Source organism: Coturnix japonica, chromosome W (genome assembly GCF_054131305.1).
Source record: "Coturnix japonica strain WE chromosome W, WE-NBRP24, whole genome shotgun sequence".
NCBI classification, from domain to species: Eukaryota; Metazoa; Chordata; class Aves; order Galliformes; family Phasianidae; genus Coturnix; species Coturnix japonica.
In genome coordinates this window covers 24,921,926-24,928,698 of record NC_140701.1, presented here as the reverse complement: position 1 = coordinate 24,928,698, position 6,773 = coordinate 24,921,926, and positions in this window count along the sequence as shown.

Below are 6,773 nucleotides of genomic sequence, written 5' to 3'. Positions count from 1 at the left end.
AACAAGTTACAAAGCAATACCAATCAGTAAGAAGCACACAGTCCCAGTCTCTATGAAAGCTGGATACTAGTTTATGCCTAGAGATGAGGCCGAACATATCATACTGAAACCCTCACAGGGCCGGTCCTAACAACTCCAATTTACTTTCAAAAAGCATCATTTGGGTGGGCGATTGGACCGCCCAGTCCACACTATGCCAATCAAAGGGGGTGATGAGCTCCATCTGTATCATGTCCAATAGAGCTTGGCAGGAGGGACTTGCCAAGCCTGACGTAGCCATTACCGATCTTAACTCCTTAACAAGCTGCCAATCAAAAGGCTCCCAGGTGGGCCAGCCCTGAGGATCCCGTACCTCAGGGCTTACAAGCGGCCCACCCCCCTCTAATGGTTGAAAGATAAGATCTCTTTGAAGTGCACAGTTCTTAACAGTCATATACCAATCGTCCACTGGATCATTAAGGGGCTTTGCTAAATCACACTCCCGCTGCTGTTGTGCAGCCTGAATTTTAACTGCCTGAGCTAATGACCTAAAGTTAACCGAAAGCCTCCAAATTTCTCTTAGCAGCCTCTCAGGCAGATCATCCCCTTTGGTATCCTCAGTGCTCGCGGCACCTCCCACATCTCCCCTAGGAGCCTCCGGAGGGCCAGTGGCTGACGATGGCATACTAACGTCCGTGGAGACGCCTAATCCACGCACAGGGTGTAAGCACAGTGCAGGTGGGGCAGGGACCGTTGGTGTCGGCACACAATCAACAGCAATACCAGGGGCAAACGGCCCCTCCTCTGCAAACAAGGATTCCAAAGCCTTTTTCTCCGTAACGGGAAAAGCCTGTGCCGATTCCAAAGAGAAAGCACTGTCCTCCTCCCTCTTTATCTGCCTTTCGCATTCACAGAATCACAGAACTGTAGGGGTTGGAAGGGACCTCTAGAGATCACCGAGTCCAACCCCCCTGCCAAAGCAGGCTCCCTACACCATGTCACACAGGTAGGCGTCCAGGCGGGTCTTAAATATCTCCAGAGAAGGAGACTCCACCCCCCCCCGGGCAGCCTGTTCCAATGCTCCGTCACCCTTACCATAAAGAAGTTCTTCCGCACATTCGTGCGGAACTTCCTATGCTGTACTTTCATCCCATTACCCCTAGTCCTATCCCCACGCACTACTGAAACTACTGAGACCAGACTCACCACTATGGCTCCCACACCTCAGGTATTTATAAACCTGGATCAAGTCCCATCTCAGCCTTCTTTTTTCAAGGCTAAACAGACCCAGTTCCCTAAGTCTCTCCTCATAGGGGAGATGCTCCAGGCCCTTCACCATCTTAGTGGCCCTCCACTGGACTCTTTCCAAGAGATCCCTGTCTTTTTTGTACTGGGGAGCCCAGAACTGGACACAGTATTCCAGATGAGGCCTCACCAGGGCAGAGTAGAGGGGGGAGGATCACCTCCTTTGACCTGCTGGACACGCTCTTTTTAATGCACCCCAGTATGTCATTGGCTTTTTTGGCTACAAGGGCACACTGCTGGCTCATGGTCAATCTGTCGTCCACCAGGACTCCCAGGTCCCTCTCAGCAGAGCTCCTCTCCAGCATCTCTTCCCCCAGCCTGTACTGGTGAATGCAATTATTTCTACCCAGGTGCAAGACTCTACACTTGCTTTTGTTAAACCTCATCCAGTTTCTTACTGCCCAGCTCTCCAGCCTGTCCAGGTCTCGCTGAATGGCAGCACAGCCTTCAGGCGTGTCAGCCAATCCTCCCAACTTTGTGTCATCAGCAAACTTGCTGAGGGTGGTCACTATCCCCTCATCAAGGTCGTTGATGAAGATGTTGAGCAAGACCGGACCCAGTACAGACCCCTGGGGGACGTCGCTAGTTACAGGCCTCCAGCCAGGTTCCGCACTGCAAACGACAACCCTCAGCACTTTGCCAATCAGCCAATTCTCGACCCACTTCACCACCCACTCATCTATCCCATACTTCCTCAGCTTTGTTATAAGGATGTCATGGGGGACAGTATCAAAAGCCTTACTGAAATCAAGGTAGACTACATCTACCGCCCTCCCCCTGTCCACCCAGCTAGTGACATTTTCATAAAAGGCCACCGGGTTGGTCAAGCACGACCTCCCCTTGGTGATCCCATGCGGGGTACTCCTGATAACCTCCTTATCTCCCAGTTGTCTGGAGATGGCATCCAGCACAAGCTGTTCCATCACCTTCCCTGGGACAGAGGTGAGGCTGACCGGCCTATAGTTACCCGGGTCTTCATTCTTGCCCTTTTTGAAGTCTGGAGTGACATTGGCCGTCCTCCAGTCTTCAGGCACCTCCCCAGTTCTCCAAGACCTCTGAAAGATTACAGAGAGCGGCTCAGCAATGACCTCCGCCAGCTCTCTCAGCACCTGCGGATGCACCCCATCAGGTCCCATGGATTGATGGACCTTAATGTTTCCTAGGCACTCACGGACCACCTCTTCCCTCACTAAAGGGAAATCTCCCATTCCCCGGACTCTCTCATCAACCTCCAGGGTCCGGGATTCCTGAGGGAGAGCCCTTTCACTAAAGACAGAAGCAAAGAAGGCGTTCAGTATTTCCACCTTCTCAGCATCCCCTGTTACCAGAGCGCCCCTCTCACTTAGTATGGGGCCCACATTCTCCCTAGCCTTCCTTTCTGTTAATGTATTTTAAGAAGCCTTTTTTATTATTCTTTATCTTCTTAGCTAGATTCAACTCCAGGTGGGCTTTAGCCTTCCTGGTCGCATCTCTGCAGTCCCTGACTACATTCTTGTATTGTTCCCAAGTGGTCAGACCCTTTTTCCACATATCATGTACTTTCTTCTTTCTGCAGAGCTTGAACATGAGCTCCTTACTCATCCACGCAGGTCTCCTTGCACCTTTTCCCGATTTCTTAGTCACAGGGACGCACCGATCCTGAGCTTGGAAGAAGATCCGTTTAAACGCTAACCAGCTCTCACAGGCCCCCTTGCCTTCTAGCACCCTGGCCCACGGGATAGCCCCAAGTAGGTCACGAAGGAGATCAAAGTTGGCTCTCCTAAAGTCCAGGGTAGCAATCCTACTTTTTGCTTTGCTTAGTAAGCAAAAATGTTCCTGAGGGGGAACATCAGGGAGCAGCTGGACACTCTCCCCCGAGCCATTAGAGCTCGAATTCCCTGGCTCTGCCACTTTCAGCAAGCCATAAACAGCAGCCAAAGCCTCCATCCACGCACTTCCCGAGCTGCGAATTTTCTGAAGGCAAGCACGTAGAGCTCCCCAGGCAGGGATAAGCTGAAGAGCAGACTTACTTCCTGCTCCAGCAGCTGATACTAACTCCATCCCTGCGGCTTGAACCTTATCCAGGTCCAAAGCCTGTACGGCTGAATCAGCCCACCTTGTATCATCCATTGGATGAGCCCCTCCGTGCTATTAGAGGACAATGTGCCCCCCGCATCCTTTGCAAGCACCTTTAAAATCTTTACCATCTCTTTAACGGATCCTGCCGCCATGGTAAAGACCCTCCCAGACCTTCCCCATCCTTTCTCCCAGCTGTTTCTCTCGGCTGCACTCCCGGCTGCTTCTTCCAGCCGCTCTGCTGGACCTTCCTGTCCGCCCAGCTGCTTCCCTTGGCTGCTTCCTGGACGCTTCTCCCGGCTGTTCTCTCAGCCGCTTCCTCGAGTACTTGAACATCAAACTCTATAAAAAAACAGAAACAATCACATCTACACTCACACCACAAGCAAACTCCTCAATCGTAAATCAACCACACTATCATGTTGGTATCACCACTTGACATATTCGCCAATTAACCCGACTTATCCCAGGGGATAGAGACACAAACATGGATGCCATCAACTTAGCACCCCAACAGTCCGCTCCCCAGCTGAGATTACCAGGTCAGAGTGTGGGGAGCTGTTGTACTAGGTATGCACTCAGGATGTAACGCGATAGGCCCTCCCCTGCTTGGTTATGCATATGTAGAAGGGGTTATGCATATGTATAAGGGGTGTAGATGAAGTAGCGGCTTATTTAAACCGCTAAAACGCATAATAAAACGCCATTTAGCTATTCACCATATTGGTGTGAATGTGTAGTTAAATGGGCCCCGGCTCGACCAGGTCAGATTTGCAGAGGCTTAACGCTAGAATCCTGATGTGAAATGAACTACAAGTAACAAGTGGTGCCCCGTGTGAGGCCATTAGGATTCAAGGTGTTGGAAATCCTCTGCATGCCTGTCGGATAAAGAGAGTCTGTGAGGTTGGCGGCAGGCTACTGGCAGAGGACCGCTATTGCGGGGCCGAACGAACTTGTTCGTCTCAGATCGACTATGGAGCAAGTCTTGAAGGTATTGCTTCAGTTTTGTAAAGACTATGGTGGCAAGCGTGTTCCTTCTAAGAAGGAACGTCATTAGTTGCATAGAAAAGGAGAGGGAGCTTTCCTCTCCTCAGGAGATTCTGGACCACAGTAGGTGGGAATCTTTAACTTTTTCGCTCTGTGAGCGTGCAATGAATGAGCAGAAAGATGCTGAGCTCAAAATGTGGGGGTTGGTGCTTGGGGCGCTGAAAGCGGCTTGGAAAGAAGGGAAGACTGATGCTCAGATTGGGGCTGCTTTGGGAATTGGGTCGGGAGGCCTTTTCTCTTGCAGATGTGAGGATTTGAAAGACAAAGACAAGGTGGCGCGTGCCATCCCGACCGTACCCATCACTCTGGCTGAGCAACAACCAGATGGCCTGTAAGAGGCCATGCTTTTTACATTACTGTCTCAAAGTTTGCTGAAATGGACAAGTTCAGGCAAGTCCTGGCCAAGGTTCCAGGACTGCCTTTGTCTGAGACACACAGGAGATGGACAAGTCCGGGAGCTACGAAAGGGAGATAAGATACTGATCAATGGCCCTTGAGTGGTCTTTTTGTGTTGGCCTATCTCAAGGAAGATGGCCATCCCTGAGGACTAATGGCCCTTAAGTGGTCTTTCCTGTTGGCCCATCTCAAGGAAGATTGACATCTCTGAGGAAGTCACAAGACTCTGACCCGAGCCGTCCCGAAATCTCTGGAAGGCGGGAAAGAAGGATAAAAAGGGCACGGAGAAACCACGGTTTTGTGGGCATCTAGGTATCCGACCTCAGATTCCTCCACCGTTGTCCTACTGCTGCCTATTATCTCTTCTGGGATTGCTGCTCGAGACTCTGCTCCGAGGGACCTCGCTGCCCGAGACTCCACTTCCTGAGACCTCGCTACTCTGACCATCTTCTCTGCGTTTCATCGATCTGTGGCCTGCTACTCCGTTGCTGCTCTCCCCTACGCTTATTTTGCCCCGGACCAACGTTAACAACGTGCTACGGGACGCTGCTGCATTCAGGAGGTGACTATTCCCCGCTTTAATGTAATTCTTGCTCTTTTCTACCTTTTTCTATCGCCTACTTTCCCTTCCCCATCCCCTCAATTGTCTATTATTTCCAATAAACTGGTCGGATCAACATTTGAATGTTCTTCTTCTTAATCTCACGCCGGGCATAACATTATCAAAAGAACCTTTGCCTCACTCCTAAATTGGAGCGAGACATGGCCCTGTCCAGCAGCATTCCACACATTCCACATCCTTATCTCTTGACCCGCAGAAGCTCTCCTCTGAGGCCCCATCATCGTATCCAAAGCAACCGATATCTAATGCATTCCTTCACCCATCCTTGGGGGTGGGGAAAGGGAGTGAGCAGGGGCGGGAGGATGGGTCCCTTCCTTGAGATTGGATGGGTTGTGGGTGTGGCTCCGCCCATGGAGGGTGGGGTGGATAGGCGTAACCAAGATAGAAGCCAATCCACATCAGCGGGGGCGGAGGCGGAGGCGTTCCTAGTCATCATAACCCTTCCCCAAGAGGGTGGGCTGCTAATACGGCTCCACCTGGGGGGAGGGGAGAACAAGAGCGACCAAGTCACGGATTGGTCAAAGATAAGGGAGGCATTCCTTTTTGTCGTTAATTGGGGCCCAGTCAGGGGGCCATGGGCTCGAGTGGAGTCTCTGAAGCCGAAACAAGACCAGCTGACGAGCGAGCCACGGTAGCCCTAGTCGGAGTTGGTTAAACTGCTGCTGACAACTTTGAGAAGTCTTGTTTCATCTATGCTTTTGTTTGTTGTGGTTGTGAACTGTGTTTGATATCAGTCCTTGGATCTGTCACAATTTGGTTCAGAGTTTTTTTTTCAGGTCATTCCGGACTTCTGGTACTTCCTTCACGGTGATAACTATTCCTTTCTTTCACCTCTTTTTGTCAAACTGATTATGATTTGCATGTAACTCCTCCATAGTGTTTCCAAATTCCTAACAAATTGGGAAATGAGCCAAGGAACCCATTTAATATCTGTTAGTGTTGGTCACAAAATAAATCTATCATAAAGACCATTGCACTGATGTTTTTCAGTGTCAGCACCAGCCCAGTGGTATCAGTGGATAATACTCATCCTTAAAACTATACTGCTTAAGCAAAAAAGAAGGAACGGAGATGGCCCTTCCAGCAAGAAGGCTTGCTAAAATGACATATGTATTGAATTTTTAAATCAAGGATGTGATGATGAGCAACAACCAGTAGCCCTCACTTCGTTTCAGTTAACAAGGAAAGAGTGAAAATTCATGGAAAAAAATATGATAATATTAAAGAATTTGGAATCAGGTCAATGGGAAGGCCCATTCCTGCTGATAACTTGGAGGAGAGGAAGAATGCTTAGGATAAACTGTATAGGATATTGTCACTGTCTTTGTGATTGTTAAATGTTTATGGTATATGAAAGTACAAATTCAAA